Source organism: Sus scrofa, chromosome 6, assembly GCF_000003025.6.
Source record: "Sus scrofa isolate TJ Tabasco breed Duroc chromosome 6, Sscrofa11.1, whole genome shotgun sequence".
Lineage (NCBI taxonomy): Eukaryota > Metazoa > Chordata > Mammalia > Artiodactyla > Suidae > Sus > Sus scrofa.
In genome coordinates this window covers 125,776,777-125,799,426 of record NC_010448.4, presented here as the reverse complement: position 1 = coordinate 125,799,426, position 22,650 = coordinate 125,776,777, and positions in this window count along the sequence as shown.

The following is a 22,650-nucleotide window of genomic DNA, read 5'->3' as shown; positions in this document are numbered from 1 at the left end:
GAACTATGGAACTACCCAAGGACAATATAATCTGTTGTGTAGATGAAGCGATGAATAAGGCATGCAAAATGGAACAATTAATAATGTAGTCTGAATGGTGTCTTATAACAAAACAAATAGGTAAATATAGTTATCAGAGCAACGAAAGAGAATTCTAGAAAAGAGTCTGTATACTAGGAGCCTTAATACGTACTTGCTGAATTAATAAATGGATGGACTACTAAGAATTGGAAAACTTGAACTCAGTTATGGTCCTTATTACTATTGGTATGGTTTCGAAATAGGTATTTAATCTCAGCTTCCTCATTTGCAAAATGGTAAAATGATGCCAATCCTAGCACTTTCCAAACTGTATCATGATCGTTAAATAATATAATGAATGAAAAAGTACATGTGTATTTGGAGAATGAGATACAATTTAAATTGTTTTCATTTTTAAATTTTTACAACTTTCAAAAATATTTTAAATCACTGGTTTATAACGTGCTACTTATGCAGTAAAGTAAACAAAAAATATATATATATATAAAAAATATATATATATCAAGCCCTGTAGATAGAGTTAAGCTGGTGGATATAAGGAAGTGATAGCTTCCTTGACTGAGGTGGATAAAAGGAAGTGATAATGGCTTCCTCTAAAGAGCCTGACCCCTGGTGCCTCTCTGGCTGCTTCAGGAAACAGTCTCACATCTGTGTCCACACTGTCACTTAGGAAGCAGATATAAAAATCTCAGTCAGGAGTCTAATATCCTCTGTCTAAGCACAGTTCTTAAAATGTCATCTTCAGGAGCTCCTGTTGCAGCTCAGCAGGTTAAGAACCTTGTGTAGTGTCCATGAGGATGTGAGTTTGCTCCCTAGCCTCACCCCTACCTGGGGCCAGCAGCTGCAGCTCCAATTCAACTCCTAGCCTGGGAACTTCCATATGCTGCAGGTGTGGCATTAAAAAGAAAAAAAAAGTCATCTTCAGATAGAAACAAAAACCAGCTAAAGCCAAGTTCTCATCTGAATTTTGAAAATTTAACAGAAATAGAGGCTACATTGATTTCTTTTTTCTATAAATAATTATATAAATGATTTATGAATTTAATTCTTTTCTTAAAAAGTAAAACTAGAATGGTAAATTAAAGCTTACTGTCTTCTTTGCCCACCATTTTCATTCTGTTTTTACTACATGGATTCTCTATGGTGAATTTGATGTGTATCCTTAGTTCATTTTAAAAATAGATCTCGTTTTATATATCTTTAACATCACATGAATAATAAACAGTGCATATGTTCAGCAATTTTCTTTTTCAGCCACTGATTTGTTTTCGATTTCTAGTCAACGGAAATAAAAATATTCAGCTAATTTCCCTTAACTAGACAATGACCTGTTACAAATACATTTAAAAACTGTGTTTGATCTTATTCCTCCAACAGCCTCATGGCCTCTAAGAAAAGAACATATTTAGCACAGCTCTAGGATACATTACATCCCATTTCCAATAGGATAGGTGGAGCCTGACCAAAAGAGTGAAGAACTGCTAAGGATGATTAGTAATCAATATCATGAAACACAATTCAAACAATGGACCACTCTTGAGAGCCACTGTTCGGTTGACCTGAAAATCATCTTATCTGTTCCATGCCTGTGCTGTTCTACGCCCCCATGGTCCTCTCCCCAGAGTCTTTGTGTGCTGAATCCAAATGAGTTGAGTTTGAGCTCTAGCTGTTCTCCCAAGAGTATTATTATTTTTCCCCCTTTAAACTTAAGGGTGCTAATTAATGTAGGAAAAGTTATATGCCAAGTTTGCTTTGCCTGTGGTTTCTTTAGATTAAAGGCTACTGGCAACTCCAGCTCTGTCAGAAGGGCTGGTGCTGTATTCTTATCCCCTGAAGGAGGCTTCGGCTCTGCTGACTCAAGAAGACTTCAGCTTTTGATTTGGAGTTATTGGATATTGACCCATCACTCACAGCAGAGTTAGGGCCTGCTGCCCTGGATCCAAGGAACTGGGCTCTGGCGTTGCCTGCAGCATCACCCACCCCCTCCTTCTTAGTTTCTGTTGAACCTAAGCCTGTAAATGTCAATTTCATTTTGTAAAGGCCAGGCAGCTGTCAGTTCTTCCAGGGGACTCAGGGAGAAAGCACTCAGGATGATGCCCTCAGCAACATTTTACAGCATTTTACTGTGGCTCTCCAACTTCAGCCAGTCTCTCCTTCCTTCCTTCCCCAGCCTCACCATCATCTTCCCTCTACTTGGAAACTGTCAGTGAACCAGCTTTTCATAACCAGTTTCAAACTACTCCCGTGTCTGGCAGATCTATTGTAACTCAATTTCAACACACACACACACACACTCTCTCACACACACACACACTCTCTCTCTCTCTCTCACTCACACACACACACACACACACACACACACACACACACACACACACACACACACATTTAATCCACGAGAACAAAGTTGTTTGGAGACAACTTCCTCTTTGTAAAAGACTGCTCTTGATAAAAACAAAATCCTAGTTGACTGGATAATGAGATTCATCAAGGGTGGTAATTCTGATAGTCTTAAAGTGAGGAAAATCCTTTTTAATTAAACTTTAGCTTTACAACTGCTCCACAGTTAAATCTTTTTAATTCTGATTGTGGCAAGATCCCAGTTTAAGATGAGATTCCTAAATGACTATGCCTATGCCTATGAAACAATGGGATATGAGGCCATGCCAGAAGGAATTTCATGAAAACTAAGTAGTCTTGTAGGGGGAAAAAACTCATGTCCACTTAGGAATGAAGCAGTGATCTTGACTCACTGACAGAGCCTTGCATTTAGAGTGATGCTGAGGGTCATAAACAAATGACAGAAAAAGTAGTTCCACCCAATCTCTAACAAAGAAGGCATGAGCAATCCAGATTTAAAACACTGACAACAGACTTCGACACAAGAATAGAACATAGAATGGAAGTCTAAAAGCCTTCTTTTCCTTGCTAGTCCCCTTCTCCATATCACCCTCAGCACTTTGGCTCAAACACTGTAGTCCATGTGCCAGTAAAGGTATTTGGTGGGAAGTACAGGCAGTGGAAGGGAAGCTGAGGAGATAATGATGTCTGAGTAATAGTAGAATCTTATGGAAGGTATTTCTTAGACATGTCACAACGCACAACATAGGTGGGCACTGTAGCAGGAGTGATGGTGGAACCCAGATGAAGATGCCTGGGTGCCTAATGGATGTGGGACTCATCCTAATGAAGATAGGGTGACACAGCAGAAGCAGCAGCATTGCCCAGTGTGGGGAGATACCAGAAGGAACCAGGTAGCAGAAACTGCTTGTGAATGTCTCTTGTGGCCTGCAGAGCCATGAGAAATGGGCGTGCCATTGACATGGCCTGATGATATCTTGCAGGCTATGGAAGGCTCAGTGGAAGATATCATTGAAAGGGGCTAGGACAGGAGTAGGGGCCAGTGCTGGGGACCACTCTACCATGTGTGGTGGACACCTTGGGGGTATCCAGCTTACAATATCCTGCTCTTCCCCAAATTTTGGTCAACAATGACCTACTCCTTGGTTACCGTTTTTGGTCAGTGGTGAGCATGAAACTTAGGTTGGCTAATTTGTCTCCCATATCCGTGAATTTGCAACCAGGTCCAAAGGACTGATTTATTCTCTCCTGGCAGCTGGATCTGTGTCTTGCACCTGTTGAAGCTGTTAGTGGTTACATGTACTGAGGAACAAAGACACCGACTGTAGAGAGACCGAGCAATGAGGCAGAAGCATGGACAGGAGAGGAATCCCTTTAGTAGAATTAAAGCCATGGAGACTGGGAAATTGTGCCCAAGGAAGATTAGCAGCAAGAATTGAGCCTGTAGCTAGAAATGACTGGTTGTTACTTTTGTCAAGTCCCAAAGACACTGAGAACTGGCTTGGGGCAGAGTACGTGGGTAAGAAGGGTAGAGAGGGCCTGGAGGCCAGCAGTGGTGGTGAGGATGGTCAAGGCTGATAGGCACAGCATGAACACTTGACATCTGACCTTTAGTGAGTATCTGTTATATTCTTCACATGTTTACATACCCGGCTTTTGCCTAATTATAATACAGTCAAGTTTCCAAGTACTTACTCATTTTACTTATAGACCAAGTCACATGGGATCTTTTGTCCCTGCTCTGACAACAAACCTATTCTCAAGATATAAGATTATGTCAGCTTTTTCATCATCACATCATTATGGCCTATGTGATTAAAGGGTATCATTGTTTTTAGATGAGCTCAGTTAATTGTGGATAATAATTTTAAAGACAATTTCTAGAGTTTAAAGATAAGGGTAGCATCAACATAATATTAACAACTTATTTTTTGGCAACACTTTTTTGCATTGTAAAAGTTTATTTTTTAATGAATATACCCTTAATCCCTATAATAATCCTACAGGGAAGGCAGGAGAGGAATTTTTCTTTTTCTCATTTTGAAGATGAACTCATAGATAATTTGAATGATTTGCTGGAAGTTACTTAGCAAACTAGTGACCGAAAAGGACTAGATAACAATCTCCTGAGAGAAAGGAAAGATGAAGAAACTTTGGTCTTCTTTGGACTTCACATATGACATGTGACTTCCCTTGGTTCCTGCAACTCTGTCATGAGGCAAGATTCATTATTCCTTTTTATAGTTGAGGAAACTGTCCATGAGGTAAAGCAATTTATGATTATCCAACTATTTAGGGGGCAAAGCTCTTTCGAATATGGATTGAGCCTTCTAGCTTGAAAGCGGTCCTCTTTCCCCTAACCCAAGCGCTCTGTCCCCACAGTTTTATGCTGTCCCCAATGCTGAGTGAACACGCACTGATGTTTTATAGCTCTAACACTGTAGAGGATTCTCTTGAAGGGTCTGGGAAGCTGAGGAGGCAGAGGTGGGATTCCATGGAGCAGAACCATCTGCAGGAAGCACAACTAGGTTGTTTTTTAGGTGAAGCTGGTGGGAGGGGTGTGTAGAACATGGTCTGTTAACAATTCAGGAGCTGAGGAAGTGTGCGGGCACCCCTGAGATGGTGACCTCAGACCATACCCAGATGGGACAGAAGGGTCATTAGCACAAAGCACTTACCCAGTTGTATAGTTTGGAGCCTGGAAAAGTTCCCTTCTGATCTAGGATCGGCTTAAGCTCTGAAGCATGAAATGTGAATACCTTTTGCTCAGCATCCATTAAATAAATGTTATTCTTCTCCCTGGCAGAAAACACAAATTTCTCTGCTCAGAGCCATGGTGTAGCAGAAGGAACAGAATTTACAATAGCCCTCTTTACGATAATGGCTCTCACCTTCCAAGGAAATGAGCTTGGAGGAAAGGAGAAGCCCTGAGTGCCCAGCGACAAGGCGGCTGGGCTGCTGCCACTGCTAATTATCTGGCAGGGAGAAAAGCTGTGTCCCTGGAATACGGAGAAGGGTTTGTGAACTTTGGAGAATGGGCAAAGCACTTTGGTGTCCATGTCATGCAAACCAGAGAACAGCCCCCACTGGGTCACGTCTGACCTTTCCCTCTTCTTCACTACTGAGCAGACATTTTTGCCAATTATGATCCCAAACACGCTGAAAAGTACCCTTGGCCACTGACAGTTTGCAAGGGAGAAGCAATGCCTCTGGAATAATACCATGCCCAGGACAAAGAGGAAGGGTAAACAAAGCATTACTTTGTGTTGCAAATAGATGGCTTTGTTAAATACTGGAGAAATCCCCCCAGTGTCCACCTTACACAGCTCTGATAAAAATGCATTTTCAATATGCTCAGTGTCAAGAAATCACATCTTACTGGGCCAAGGAGGTTAAGAACATCTTCCCAACTGCAGAGTAAAACTCATTAAAATAGTCTCTCCAGCAAGAGAAAACCAGTTTTCTACCCTCTCTGTGCTCTCCTCTTTTTTCTTTTAAACCAATGTATCACAGAAATAGATACATGATCAAAATAGCATAATCCACTTTTGTATTAAAAATAATAAGCTTGGTAACAATGGGAAAAATTAATGGTAAACAGCAACAGAAAACACAGCAGAGGCAGAAGTTAACTTAACAGAATATACTTGACCGGCAGGTAACACATTAAAATGCTATTTTGGCAGACAGAATTGATATCAGACTTGCTGAAAGAAAATCCGCTTCGAGAAGTTGACAAATACAATCCTAATCCCCTTTTTCCTGCCACATGCTGCAGATGAGTGAAACCCAGTGGGGAAATTCTTATTATAGCAAATAGGTGTGAGTCCAGAGGAAAAATTAAGTCAAGTTGACAATTTACAAATTTCCTTTCAGGCATGAAAGGGGACTGGGAACCAGGTTGTTTTATTTTATTTTTTTTTTAAATCCCAGGCCTGGTGTTTGCTACCTGTTAATATGGCTGACTGAGAATTAGGGTATAGGAAAAGGCTCATTACGAACCCAGAAGTCATCTCTTGGAAATAAAGCCAGAATGAAATAACTTTTGTCATACAAGCAATATTAGAAAATCTAATATAGGGAAGAGACATTTTTCCTGCTACCTGGTGAGTATTGACAGGCTGGCAGCTTAGGCTTAGTTACGGCACTACAATGAGAATCAGGCAGAATGCACAGACTTTCTGGGCAGTTAACTATAGGAGTGTCAGGGTCTTGCAATAACCCCAAGAGCATCTGTCTTCAGCTGAGGATGTTTCTAAAGGTCCCAGTGCAGTCTCTGATATTTACATGGGCTTCTGTTGATTCTGCATAGCAGGTGTTTTTGCTCAGAGGGAAAGGCACCTTCAACATGTTAGTGAATTCACTGAAGCAATAGAGTGTCACATATGTGATGGAGTTTGCATCCCAACACTGGCCAACTAAAATGCGGAGATAGAAAAGAAGTGGAGGAGAGAGATATATACTGTTGGGTTGTTTCTGAGATATAAGGGTATACATGGACCCAGAGTGAAGTGAAAGTGAATCATGAAGGTTGATGAAGAGTAGCTCTGGAGGCTGAAGTTGTAGTCCACTCATTGATATTTCTGGTCTTTTTCTTGTCCATATTTGCTTTCTTTGTGATGTTGACAGGTCTTTTTATCTTGGGTGAACACATATCCTCCTATGCCCTGGTTTGCCTCTAATGTAACTATCAATAACACCCCTTTCACCCTTGAAAGACCATGTTTTCAGATGAAAATTATATTATCACTCCAAGTGTAAACTCCTTGGGGCTTAGTCACTATATTTGAAAATAAAGAGTTTGTTCTAGAAAATCCTACCCTCAAACACACACAAGCTTCTCCTGTGCTCCACTGTGGTAGGTGGGCTCTTAATCATCAGTATAGGTGAGAAGAGTCAACAAATAAACTGTGGTAGGTTGGGATGTTGCCCCCCTCAAGGATATTTATCTTTTAAAAGGGGACTTTTGAAAATAATTACTGAATCTTTAATGGTGAAATTATAGGCAAACTCAGTTTATCTTGACTTTTTTGTCTTTGAAAATTACTAAATGCTGAACTGGTGATCTTCAGTGGATAATCCAGGAGATCCTAAGAACTAGTCCTGGGCTGGCTGTATCCAAATAATCTGGGGAATTGAAATAAAAACATGGAGTTCCCATGGTGGCTCAGTGGGTTAAGAACTCAACTTAGTCTCCATGAGGATGTGGGCTCAGTCCCTGGCCTCACTCAGTGTATTAAGGATCCGGCATTGCTACTAGCTGTGGCATAAGTCGCAGATGTGGCTGGGATCTGGTGTTGCTGTGATTGTGGAGTAGCCTACAGCTGCAGCTCCTATTACATATGCCACAGCAGGACTGGCCATAAAAAGAAAAAAACAATACCCCCCTCCGAAAAATCCCCCAAAACACATCCTTGGACCCTAATAATCAAAGTTTTAGTGAAGCCACTCCTTTACAAGTGTAAAAAGCTCCCTAGGTGTTTCTGATCATTAGTGGGCCTTGAGACATAGTTCCATCCCAGTATCTTCATTTTACAGGTGAAGGAATGGAAGCCCAGAGGGCAGCATCAACAGCAGTGGCTATTTGTTTGATGTTTGTTTTTTACTAAGTGCATCAGGTGGACCACATTTTCTTACATCTTTATCAGTTATGGGCTTTGATATTTTTGCCTCATTTTATAAGGGATACTATGAGACAATAAAGGAACGTGCCCAAAGTCACACAGGTAGACAGTGGCAGAGTCGAATTAGTTTTCATGTCTCCAGATTCTCATTCTGGATCTATTTTTGTTATCCCATAACAGCTCAGGTTGTTTGGGAAAGCTTGGGTTTCTTTGACTAAAGTGCTCGACACATTTTCTTTCCCTGTTTTCCAGAGAGAGACACACATTCAGGGGGTTGTTGTTTTCTTCCTGGTCTTTTTTTTTTTTGAACATTTAATTCTGCTCTCCTCCCTCCCTGTGCGTGTGTAGTGGGCTGCCTGGCAGAAATGGCAGGAGATGGTTTCATGTGCAATCAAGGACATAGATGAATTGGCTGCCAGCCTCAGGCAGGGACACAGACGTGTCTCCCACCAGCCGAGCGATGATGCATTTCCCCAAAATGTTCCAAGAATGGCCTGGAATGTGACTAGACAAGGTCCATGTGGCCCCATGAATGGCTTTACATTGCACCAGCCAGAAAACAAACACAACAGTAATTCTTGGATTAGCATGAAAACACTTCCAAAGGGGGCTCAAAGATAGCCTTTTGTCTCCTTCATAAAAGAGAAGAGATGAGGTGTGACAAATGGCCTGTTGGATGGCTTTCTGTGCCAGGCAGAGGTCATTTTAGAAGGGCACCACAGATGCAATCAGTTTAATAGAGAAGAAATGGACTCAAAGCTAAAGGACAAAGAACATTTCCAAAGAGACAAAGTCATGTCTAAAGAAGACAATTTAAATTAAAATGGGAAAGTGAGATAGCATGATCACATATTAAAAAACAAAACAAAACAAAACAAAACAAAACAGGCTTTTGCATTGAGACACAATGTGTATGGTGCAAACAGCAGGGAGTTTGTGATCCAGAGATGTAGATGTTCCAACCTATGAAGTTCTGGGTTTCAGTTTTTGCATCCATAAAAGAAGGCTTATCATACTTTCTGTCTGGTTGCTGTCAGGATTCAATGAGATTACAAGTAGGAAGTCAGGAGGATCTGGGTTGGTGAAAAGAGCTTGTGCTGGGATGCAGATGACTTGGGCTGAGGTTCTTGTTTTGCAGTGGGTAGGCTATGTGGTCATTTTGCCTAAATGACCCTCACATTGTTTACATTTTTTTAAGTGTGTGTGTGGAACCAAAATTTAACAAATTAATTTGTGAACAAAATCTTTTTTTACTAAAGTATAGTTGATTTATAGTGTTAATTTCTGCTATACAGCATAGTGACACAGTTGTGTAGATCCAGGTAAATGAATGCTGGATGACAGAGTTAAATATCTCTGACTGACTTACTGCTGCTTCCCAGAGCATGTGGATTTAAAAGCTGCTTCCAGATTCAGACACCAGGTGATTGTCATTGTCCAGAATGCATATTAATTTATTTATTTTAGTAGAAAGAAGAGTAAATCTCTAAGTATAGTTATTATAGCTAAGGAGTTGCTTTGAATTTCAGGTGACCTAAGTGGTTACCCGAGTCCCAATCTGATGTCAACAATGTCACATAAAAAAAGGAATGTGATTTTCTGACTTCAATAGCATTATCTATCACATGTCCTTTGTTACTTCACATTGATATGCTCACACACACCTCTATTCACACATACATATGTCACAGCAAGCCCTCTATCAGCCTTAGGAGCACCAAGACAGTCTCATGAAATCTGAATGAACCTGTCAAAGTTCTTACAATGCCACGTTACTTCAAAAGCATTTACTTTGTGTCTGCATTGGTAACAATATATGCCTTAATTTATGGAGATTAGATAAGCTTTGTATCAATATATGTCTTAATTTATGGAGATTAGATAAGCCTTCAAAAATTTGAAGATAGAGAAGGAAAATTACATATTTGGAACCATTCCAAGAAAAAAAAAAGCAACAGTCCCATTTCTTGCATTGAATAAATTAAATATGTCTTAATCTTGTGCCATAAGTCTTGGTTCTGCCATTCTTTTACTGTATAATCCTGGGTAATCGCTTTGAACCTAAGACTCAGCCATCCTCATCTATAAAATGGGAATAAATTATGCCTTGTGAGCATCAAATACGGTTTTTTAATTTAATTTTTATTTTATATTGGAATATAGTTGATTTACAATGTTGTGTTAGTTTCAGGTTAGAGCAAAGTGATTCAGTTATACAAATACATACATCCAGTCTTTTTCAGATTCTTTCCCCATATAGGTTATTATAGAATATTGAGTAGAGTTCCCTATGCTCTACAGTGGGTCCTATGTTAGGTTTTGAAAAGTATAAAAAAGCTAATAAAATGTGATCTTTATGATTAAAATTATAAAATATAATCAAGCTTATTCTTGAATAATATTTTTTTATTTTTATTTTTTAATATTACTCAGTGAATTTACTACATTTATAGTTGTACAATGATCATCACAACCCAATTTTATAGCATTTCAATCTCAAACCCCCAGCACACCCTCCCACCCCCCAAACTATCTCCTTTGAAAACCGTAAGTTTTTCAAAGTCTGTGGGTCAGTATCTGTTCTGCAAAGAAGTTCATTGTGTCCTTTTTTTTTAGATTCCACATGTAAATGATAGCATTTGATGTTGGTGTCTCATTGTCTGACTGACTTCATTTAGCATGATAATTTCTAGGTCAGTCCATGTTGCTAAAAATGCCGTTATTTCATTCCTTTTAATGGCTGAGTAATATTCCATTGTGTATATGTACCACATCTTCTTGACCCACTCTTGTGTTGATGGACGTTTAGGTTGTTTCTATGTCTTGGCTATTGAAAAGAGTGCTGCACTGAACACTGGAGTACATGTGTCTTTTTGAGTCATGGTTTTCTCTGGATAGGTACCCAGGAGTGGGATTGTTGGATCAAATAGTAATTCTTTTTTTAGTTTTCTGAGGAATCTCCAGCTTATTCTGGAATAATATTTTAAAAAATATAGATGTAAATGCAGACTTATTCCATCTTTCAGTAATAACCAGAGTGACATAACCTCATAACTGGTAATAAAAGGAGTCATTGATCTTCAGCACATGTGGGACTTAATTTAGGTTTAGAGGGTTTACCAGGAGTGGCTTGGTAATCACAACATTATATTGTCCAGTAGAGTTCTCTGAGATCTTTCTTGTTAATTCCTGTTTGGACCAAGAGGACTCTGAGTTAGGAAATTGGAGTTACATTCTGCAGCTCTTGACCAGTGACATCTGGTGGGAAGTATTGGGCTTCTCCAGTCTTGAGCTCTTCTAAGCCCCTTGGGGAATAAAAGAATAGAGACTTCAGAATTCCCATCATGGCTCAGTGGTAATGAACCCAACTATTATCCAGGATGATGTGTGTTCCACTCCTGACCTTGCTCTGTGTGTTAAGGATCCGGCGTTGCCATGAGTTGCAGTGCAGGTTGCAGAAGCCAGTTTGGATCAGGTGTTGCTGTGGCTGTGGCATAGGCTGGCAGCTACAGCTCTGATTCAACCCCTAGTCTGGGAACTTCCATATACTGTGGGTGCAGCCCTAAAAAGACAAAAAATAAAAATAATTAAATAAATAAAAAAATAGAAACTTCTTGGCGAAAGCTCCAAATAATGGAAAGGTGTATAATTTGAGCTCCTGGTTTTGAATATGCCTGCCTTCCCATTGCTTGCATTTCCCTTTACGGGGAGCAGGCAATCTGATAAATTCATTTACCTTGAAGAACCTGCAAGTGAATGTGAATGTGTGGAGCTGGAGTAAGGGGGAACCCACACAAACTGCATGAGTGAGGATGGAAAACCAGGTGATGTCTCTAAAGGAAATGGGGAGCTACCAGGGAAGGGGATGGCTGCTGGGCAGCCTCATGTAAACAAATACTCTCTCTGATTTGTGTGATTACAGGAACTCCCACTTTTTTTCCTTCCTTCCTTTCTTTCTTCCTTCCTTCTTTTCCTCCTTCCTTCCTTTCTTTCCTTCTTCCTTCTTTTTTTTTTTTTTTTTTTTTTTTTGCCTCACCCATGGCATATGGAAGTTCCCATCGAATGTGAGCCATGGCTGCAACCTGTGTGGGGCCTGGATCAAACCAACATCTCAGCAGTGACCCTAGCTGCTACAGACATAGCACTGGATCTTTAACCTGCTGTGCCACAGCAGGAACTCCTTTTTTTTCTTCCTTTCTTGTTTCTGTTGCCAGTTTGAGCTAGTTTTTCTGTCACTTCTCCTGAGAAGCAGTATTACTGTCATGGAAGGAGCATTTGATAGAGCAGGGGGCTCTGGTTCTCACAGATCACTGATGAGCCGAATGACCTTGGCAATGTCATTTTACCTCTCTGATTCTGGCTTTTCTTTCTTTCTTCCTTCCCTACTATTTTTTTTTTTTTGTAAAATGAATTTAGATATAGAGGTTTTTCAAAGTGCCTTCAAGCTCTAAATACTGTAATTACATTATTTTCTATCTCTTGAGTTCTGTAGATGGCGTACAGCTTCACTGTTATATGTACGTTACTACTCCAAACAACCAGGAGGCGAAAAGCACCACAATGAGAGTTGACCGCTGTGTGTGTCCTTCATCTGTTTTTTTTTTTTCACCCCCAACACAGGAGGGCAGATGTGATGTATTCTCTGAGTGCTGTGCAGATGAATATCTGGCATCTGATTCTTGATCATTACAAGTGATGTTCAGATCAGGATAGCTAAGGTGAGTACAGGCTATAACTGAAAGAGGAGTATTACTGGTCTGGCAGCAATCTTCACTCTTTTAATTGCTGTGAAATGAAAAAAAAAAAAAAACCAAAAAAAAAAAAAACCCCAAAAAACCTCTGTTCTTGAAATGTAAATAGAGGGAGTTGACTACTTTCCCTCTTGAATGGCTTAGATTGTACCTTTGACCAGAGGCAAGAGGATGGAAGCTTTGACCTCTGGGAGTCCTGTCTTAGCCCCTCCATTCTCCAAAATGCTGGCCCTGAAGGAAAAGTGTCACCCGTCTTCTCACATATCCTGTCTCACACTGAGTAATGTTTCCCTTCTGCCCCCAGTGGAGAATTTTAATGATAACGGCTGTCTTCAGGGACAGATTGTGACTTGTCTTTTAAAGGAAGATGAAATCTATTAAGACAGTGAGGACCGAGAAGAAAAGCTATGTTTCTGAGAGGAGAGCTCTCTTAGTTCCTCTCTTACCCCTCCTCTCCATCTCTTTCTTTGTTAGAAGACGATACCCTTCAACTGCTCTGTTTTGTGTCTGGATTATTGTGGTTGTTGGTGTATAAAATTGCTGCTGGTGTGTATAATTTATAAGCTCTAAAAAATGATAAATAGTCTCAAGTAAGAAGAGTGATTTGTGTTAAAGTCCTCAGGGTACTTTTGTAAAGGAATTTAATTTCTTAGGGGAAATTGTCTATAACTTCCTATGGAATGTTAGTTAACTGGTTCATAGCTGGGGTTTATTTTCTGTGGTCTTTTTTTTTCCTTCCATTACTGGTTTGGATAGGTTTACCTGGCTAAATGAGACTATATAGCAAAGTCTTGATGAACTGGGAACTGAGGAAAATAGACTAATTAATTTATTTTTCTTAGTTTCGTTTCAAACCAATTGTTAAGATCCTTTCAGGTTTATTTTTGGGCAGTAGTCCAATGTTTCTCAACTGGGGGCAATTTTGCCACCCGGGAGACATTTGACCTCTATAGACATTTTAAATTGTTATAACCAGGGGGTTAACAATGGCATTTAGTGGGTAGAGGCCATGGATACTACTGTACATCCTCTGTGCACAGAAAAGCTCCCCTCACCCCAAGAACAAAGAATTATTAGGCCTAAAATGTTAATAGTGTCAAGGTTGAAAAATTCTGATGTAGGCAGTAGGCTCCAGGGAACATAATTCAATATTCTTTTACCAAGGAATTTCTATAGAATCCCATCATTCTTTTTCTCAACATGAATTCTCATCACCAAAGATGGAGGTAGGGAGCAAGAACTTGCTGGAGTTGGTCTAAATGTAATGAGTCCCACAGGATATAGAGTCCAGTGTTTTTTTTGTTTTTTGTTTTTTTTTTCATTTTCTTAATATTTAAGTTCAACTTGGGAGTTCCCGCCTTGGCTCAGTGGTTAACGAATCTGACTAGGCATCATGAGGTTGCGGGTTTGATCCCTGGCCTTGCTCAGTGGGTTAAGGATCTGGTGTTGCTGTGAGCTGCAGTGTAGTTTGCAGACGAAGCTCGGATCCTGAGTTGCTGTGGCTCAGGCATAGGCTGGTGGCTACAGCTCCGATTAGACCCCTAGCCTGGGAACCTCCATATGCCGCGAGAGTGGCCCAAGAAATGGCAAAAAGACCAAAAAAAAAAAAAAAAAAAAAAAAAAAATTAAGTTCAAGTTTAAATTGCTAGATTGCAATTTAAAAAAAGAAATTCTGGGGAGTTCTCATTGTGGCTCAGCTCCAACGAACCCAGCTAGCATCCATGAGGGTGACCCTTCTCCAAATTAGTAGACTTGCCTCAATATTCATTTCCCTACTAAATATGTAAATATATGTTTCTCAAATGCCTACCAAACAAGCTTTACTAACCTGACAGTTTCCTCATAGTTAGGTTAAATAAATATTCGACGTGTTCAATCTTTATTTATTTGGGGAGGAGGTTTTTAACTTTTGTTAAATGTTTAATGGTGGATGCACTACTATGATATGTTCATTATTGTGTCACTTGTAAAAGAAAATAATTAGGAGTTCCCATTGTGGTTCAGCACAAATGAACCCAACTATTATCCATGAGGATGCGAGTTTGATCTTTGGCCCTGCTCAGTGGGTTAAAGGATCTGGTGTTGCCATGAACTGTAGAGTAGGTTGCAGATGTGGCTTAGATCCTGTGCTGCTGTGGCTGTGGTATAGGCCACCAACTGCAGCTCAGATTCAACCCCTAACCTGAGAAACTGGGAGCTCCCATATACTGCACATGTAGCCCTAAATAGAGAGAAAAAAATTCTGGCTAATTCATGTAACCAGTGAAATGGATTTTAGTTATTTGGGGTATTATCATCATAGACCTCTTGAAAATATATCTCAACAAAGAATGGCCAAGCACTGAAAATTGTGACTCTAAACTTTCAGTGTGGCCATTCAGAACAAATGTTGGAGAAATTATATTTAATAGAGGCATAGGACTTCAGTAGGACCTCAGGTACAAAGATCACACTGCCTAATACCGTTTTTACTTAGCCTAACACCAAGCCTGAGACTAATGGATTGACTTGAAAATGCAATAAGCACCATCTACATACCAGTATTCAACTATGCACAAATGAATAGCCTTAACCTCCTTAGACTGGTGTTCAGGATTCTGTACCACCTGATCTTTGCTTACTTATTACTAATTCTCCTACTTGATTCCTTTGCTCTAGTCAGTTTTTTGTAGTCAATGTTTTATAAAGGCAACTCGCATATCTGTACATGGTCAGATATCCATACTCTTGCTTATACCAATTCCTTTTCAAAATGGCCATACATATTTCGCTATCCTTCAAAAGTGAGATAAAATTCTATCTCTTTTGTGAAACAGCCATCTAGAAATTCTATTCCCTCCTTCTTCCCACCCTCTTTTCCTTCCTTCCTATGACAAAATGATACCATTTATTAGTTGTGGGTGGTTGGCAGAGTTTTTATTTTTTGTTTGCTTTTTTTCTGCATTTTAATAAAAATTGTGTACAATGAATCAGGGACCCCAAGTTCCAAACTGACACTAACAAAACTTGTCATCTAACCCAGAATAAGTCACTTAACCTCTCTGTCCCTTATTTAAAAAATATAAAAATAGGCAGAATTATATTTATTCTATTTCTCTTGCAAGGTAGATTTGGATCAAATGAGATAATGAACACAAAAAGCCCTTTGAAAAATATTAAGAACTACATAAAGGTAAAGCATTATTCTTGTCATCATTTTACAAAACCACATTCAGTCTCACAAAGTACTAGCGGTGTATATATTCTGCAAAGCACTTAGCTGTAGTCTGCACTTAATAAATGAATTCACACAAGCAAATTGTTTCCACAGTTAACACAGACTGGCAGGAATGGCAGTTAGAGATGGAGACTGGGTAAGAGGTTACTACCTGTATTGATAGAGAAGCTATTAAAAGCAGAATGTGATTTTTAACATCCCCAGGACTATGAGAGAAATGAATAAAATTTTGTGTGCTTTATCATTTGTGACCCAGAAAAGAGAACCCTAAAGGCATGAAAAATCTTAAAATAGATTATTTGTGTGCAAAAGGAGACAACATACTCCACTGATTTGGCAATTTCAGTTTCTCCATTAAGGGTACAAATAGGAGATTGGGTCACTTAAGCAAATTGCTCCCTGATTTGTTAAAACCATTCTTGACTACAAATTAATAAGCCCAAATACATATTTGTGGCTCATAACTGGATCAATGTCTGAACTTTTCTTGATTAATGGGAGGAGGGTAGAATTTGACTGTGTGGGTCTGGGGGTATGGTCTTGGGAGGGGGCAGAGCTGGCCTTCAGTTGCTCAGTATGGAACCAAGAGAACAGTTTGAGCTGTGGAAGCTCCAGGGTGACAAGAACAAGGGACTGGAGTTGAGGAAACAGGAACAGAATTAACTTTTGGTGGCTACTGATTTGGTTGGTGTGAGTGAACTACCTAGAGGTCTGCCAATACCTGACCTATTGATATTTTCTGAGGCAAAGTAGGAGGGACTTTAATATATTGCATGTATTTTTACCTTTCCTCAGTGGTTGGGAGGGAGCTCTTAAGGATTTCTAGCTGTAACAACATTAATTGAAAAATAGATTGATCTATTACTTTAGAACTAAATGTGGTTATATTTTTGCTGTGTAAATGGCAAAAAGATGGAATAGTAGTTTAGAGGCTCTAAACTATACTGTTTTGTCTAATTCCTGTATCTGCTATGGGTTAACTATTTGCTATGACCTTGAGCAAATTACTCAGCCTCTCTAGGCCTCAGCTTTATCATCTGTAAAATAGGAATAATAGCCTGCACTTTACAGTGTATTTGTAAAGATTAAATGAAATAGTAAATGCATAGCACATTGCACAATGCCTGGCCGAAATAATCCTCAGGAATCCTTAACCACTGTTACTGGATTGTCAGAAAATGGAAACAAGTAAAGACTCTTCTTGTTTCTCTCCCTCCCTTGCTTCCCCATCTATGTCTAGTTCTTTAAAGAATTGATTAGAACTAAAGCACTGTAAGAAATTGTGTTCTAGCTTTACTGAGATATAATTGAAACACAATATTGTCTAAGTTGAAGGTACATAATTTTATCATTTGATACACATATATATTGTGAAATATACATGATATAAATATTTAGCAATATGTATAACCACAATAAGGTTGGTTAACACATCCTTTACCTCGTGTAATTATCATTTTTGTTGTTTGTATGGTGAGAATATTAAAGTTCTACTGTCACAGCAACTTTTAAATATACGATGCAGCATTATTAACTATAGCAATTGTGCTCTAAGGGCCCATGTAATTCTCTTAATGATGTTATGAAGTAGCTGCTCTCATTCCCACTTTACAGATGGTAATATGGGGTTCAGAAGAGTCATGTGATTTTCTCAGGGTCACATTGCTAGTCAATGTCAGAAGTGAGATTCAAAGACATCTGACAGCTATCTATTCCCTTGTCCCAGATAAGAAGCAGGGGAGGAGTTCCCGTCATGGCTCAGTGATTAACAAACCCAACTAATATCCATGAGGATGTAGGTTTGATCCCTGACCTCACTCAGTAGGTTAAGGATCCAGCGTTGCTGTGAGCTGTGGTGTAGGTCACAGACACAGCTTGGATCCTGTGTTGCTATGGCTGTGATGTAGTCAGCAGTTACAGCTCTGGTTCAAACCCTAGCCTGGGAACCTTCATATGCCATGAGTGTGGCCCTAAAAAGACCAGAAAAAAAAAAAAAAAAGAAGCAGGTGAAATAGTAAGATTGTATTCTCCCTTTCCTATGTGAGGAAATCATAGGAAAGGGACCACTAACACTAGACCTTGGGTGAAAAGATGAAAGAAAACGAGAACTCTCCTGGGAGACCCTTGGATGAAATTGTGTGTTCCCCTGTGTTTTGGGTTACTTGTGACTAGTTCCTTGGGCTTTGAGTGTCTTTACAAAACTTTTGAGGCTAAGATACAGCTTCCAAATGACATTGTACTAACATTGTAATAAAGTAGATATATTTGATATTAGCTAGTGAGATTAGGATGAAGTTTATGCTTTGAACTCTACCTTCCTTAAAATATTTTCCCTGACTCTCTATTGGCTTTGTTTTCCTCATTCTCTCTAGCATTTGTGTGTGTGTGTGTGTGTGTGTGTATTACATATTTGACATACATATTACATCATATGACTAGTTATATGGAGAAAGACATCAGCTTTGATTTTCTTTCTTCTTGAGATCTAGGTTAGCCCACATCCCTGTTCTATGCCCTGTGTAAAGTCTATTGCCTTCTCTAAGATTTTCAAGACTTCAAAGGTTATGTTATTAAGGTCCATGTCTGGCTCTAACTTCTTTTTTTTGTTGTTGTTGTTGTTGTTGTTGCTATTTCTTGGGCCGCTCCCACGGCATATGGAGGTTCCCAGGCTAGGGGTCGAATCGGAGCTGCAGCCACCGGCCTACGCCAGAGCCACAGCAACACGGGATCCGAGCCGCGTCTGCAACCTACACCACAGCTCACGGCAACGCCGGATCGTTAACCCACTGAGCAAGGGCAGGGACCGAACCCGCAACCTCATGGTTCCTAGTTGGATTCGTTAACCACTGCGCCACGATGGGAACTCCCTGGCTCTAACTTCTTGTATCCTCTGAATTCCAAATTTTCACTTTGTGTTTTCTCGCTGTTTATTTCCACTGTGGTCTCTATTCAAGCATGGATTTCAGCCTATTTATTGATTTCCACAAAAATTCCAGGCTTTTAAAACTTTTGTTTTTCATATTTTGCAGACTTTACTGAAAGTTTGGAGAGAAGAACGGAGTTTGTATCCTAGCAGAGCAAAATCTTATAATCTAATAGTCTGTTTTCAGCAAAAGTCTCATACTTTTCTAAGTTACTGAGTCATTCTCTCTCTTCTCCCTCCTCCTTGCTTTTCTACTGTGATCCTAAGAAGATCCAATATTTCTCCCTCATTTTCTTATGCAAAGAAATTCAGCAACCCTCTGGCCATATCTCCAAATTTGGGTCTTGGCCTTTCTTTGCATAACCAAACACTCTACAAAGCTTCTTAATTATCAGTCTCTTCCAGAGAAAGCAAAGATTACTTTTTTCAGTTACTTATTAATGCAAATATAAATCATGTCTATCCAGTTACTTATTAATGCAAATATAAATCATGTCTATCCATTTATAGGCGAATTTCCTTAAGCATAAGGACAGAATTTTCCTCCTTTGCTATTCTTACACTTACTCCTTTAATAAAATTTAGGAGTTGGTTTATTCGTACTTGTTTGTCTGAATATTCAGACAAAAAAGAGAAATAGGTATAAACATGAAGTCGGAGAAGAAAATAGAGAAGAGAAACAAGAAGGTCCCATCACCTGCTACTCAGAAGTACTGTATACCTGGAGGTGCTGGGTGAGGGCTGACAGATGGTCACTTAATTCCTTCTCTCTGGCTTGAAATGTTCCCTGATTTCTCCCTCTTTTGTTGGATTCCTTCCTTTTCAAGTTAGTTTCTGTCATCTTTCTTACTGATTTACCCTTTAGATTTGAATTTCTTTCTCTTTTTAAAAAAATAATGAAAATAGTAATAACAATTATTATTATTATTTTGACTCTCTAATCTACTCTCCAGCTAACTTGATTTATGCTTCTCTGAGTAAAGAGAAGATTTCAGAAACTAGATCTTTTGTTCATGGGGTTCCGCAGAGTTGGGGACAGGAGTTTGGAGTGCTAGCCCAGACAGTCAGGAGAGCCAAGCAAAATCAAAAAAGTAGGGGCAGTGAAACTTTGAAGACCCAGGAGTTCCCATTGTGGCTCAGGGGGTTAAGAACCCAACATAGTGTCTATGAGGTTGTGGGTTTGATCCCTGGCGTCACTCAGTGGGTTAAGCATCTGGCATTGCTATAAGCTGTGGCATGGGTAACAGATGTGGCTCAGATCCTGTGTTACTATGACTGTGGGGTAGGGATCATCTACAGCTTTGATTTGACCCCTAGCCCTGGAAATTCCATATGCCACAGGTGTGGTCTTAAAAAGAAAAAGAAATTTGAAGGCTAAAGATGCCAGAGGGTCATCTGAACCAAAGTGGACTAAGGCAAGATGTGTAGACAAGGTATGGAGCTGAGAATTCAAAAATGAGCTAAACAAAGAAATGCAAGTGGATAATCGGAGTGGAAGGGAGAGGTGTACTTCACATTATGGGTTCCAAGCCATTTTTAGGGCACCCACTGATTTTTTTTTTTTTTTGATTATGAGCAGGACAAAGGGTATCTATATTCTAACTGAAATGTATAAGGTAGAATAGATACTGGAACACTTCTTTTTGAAAAATACAGATTTAAAACATATTTATTGAAAGCAAGCTATGTATTAAACATTGAGACTTTTGCCTTCTTTTTAACCATATATATATATATATATCTATGTTTATTTATTTATATATTTTTTTGGGCGGCATCCACAGCATGTGGAAGATCTGGGCCAGGGATTGAAACCACACCACAGCAGTGACTGAAGCCGCTGCAGTGACAATGTCAGATCCTTAACTCCCTGCACCACAAGGAAACTCTTTTTTCAACTTTTTAAGATACAAAATTATGCATACTTATTTTAAAAACTCAGATAGATAATGTATGTATGCATGTGTGTGTGTGTGTGTGTGTGTGTAAGAGAAAGAAAGAGACACAGAGAGAGGGAGAGAGAGAGAGAGAGAAGACATAGAGAGTAAAAAAGTTCCTGACTGTATACCCTTTTACCCCAATCAGATTCCCTTTTGTAGATCCTCCACTGTGAACAAGAATGTTACTATTGCTAAGACTCGTAATATTCCATTTAATTGATATTAGAAGACAGATTTCTCTTTTCTGACCACAGGAGGAGACTTGTCTTTTGTTCTTTAATGAACTAATCTTCTCAAAACTTCCTTTACTCTTGACCTGTGTTTTCAAACCACAAATGTACTCAGATTCAAATATAGGGACAGTCCTCAGTCTATGAAAAATGTGCATAGTGTTCTACTGTACTATTTTGCTTGTTGTGACATTGCAGCCTTCTGTAAGGATGGGAACTGGCTATTTCATGCTGTACTGTTCACAAAGGGAAATATTGGGGTCATGAGAAGCTGTTTTACAGGTCAACCAAGCCACAGCATATAAGCACTACTCTATTGATGCCTTATTATGAGCCAATGACATAGAATAAAACAAGTGATTCTTTTAATGAAGACAAAATGCATGGTTCATTGAAGGAAGCGGAAATGTCACTTGCTACTTTCAGAATTGGAGCATTTGATTGAATATTTGTATTGCTTTACTTGCTGCCTATCAAAATATGTAGATAGGTAGAGTCCTTGTAGCTGAATTTTAGAGTGTAACCATAGAAAAAGAAAGTTAAAATAAAAGAAAGTAAATTATAAGAGGCAAATTTATATCTAAGAGTCTTTTGATTTTAAGAATGGTCAAGCTGGCCATGTAATCGGTGGGGGAATGTAATGATACATCAGGGGTAAGATCAAAGAAAAAGAAGGGCTGATTGAGGCAGAATCACAAGCCATAAAGCTCACATTCAATCTCCTTGGTCTTCAAGTACTACTCCTTGGTTTCCTCCCAGTGATTTATTAATGCCTAATTAGGAGGCTTTGGACTTCAATATTCCCTTCATGCAACCAAAAAGCTACAAATAAAATAATGGTATTTTTCCCCATTTTTCCTAGAGACAGAAGAAATGGGCTTATGTACAGGATGAATTAGATTTATAATTGCTAAGCTTCTTGAGTATAAAGACTTGGGCTTTGTTTTTTGAATTCCCTACCTCTCCTAGAAGAGTGACAGGAACAAGGTAGACAATAATATGTATTTTGTGTTTATTTCCATTTGTTGTTGTTAAATATGAAGAGAATTGACTGAGTTTGATTCTGATTGATATAGACTGAGAGGCATTGAAGGCAGATTCTCAATCTGAGACTGTTTATGTGGGTGCCAAATGAAGGCTGTGGAAAGAGTCAAATGACCATTTAAACTCTTGTCTCATCTAAAGAGTCTACTATTCAATCTAAATACTTATGATAAACTGTGTAATATGAGGAAACAATCATAAAATGACCCTTTCCAATTGCTTCAGAGACAAGTGAATTAACTCTTTGTCACAGACCCATTTATTTTAATTGTTCTCTCCTAGGTAATATCAAAAAGTCAACATGGGTAGAGAAAACAAGGAAAAAAAAAAGCCAATTTGTTCCTCATTAAGTGTTAGAAAAGTCCAAGATAAACCTATTTAAAATTGATCTGATAAGCCCCAAGAACCGTGATGCACTGATGTGTTTTCCTCACCTAATGGTCTTCAGCTAATATTTATCCATTGCTTTGAGTAACCATTAATCTCTTGTGTTGAGAAACTCCACAAATGCAATTTCT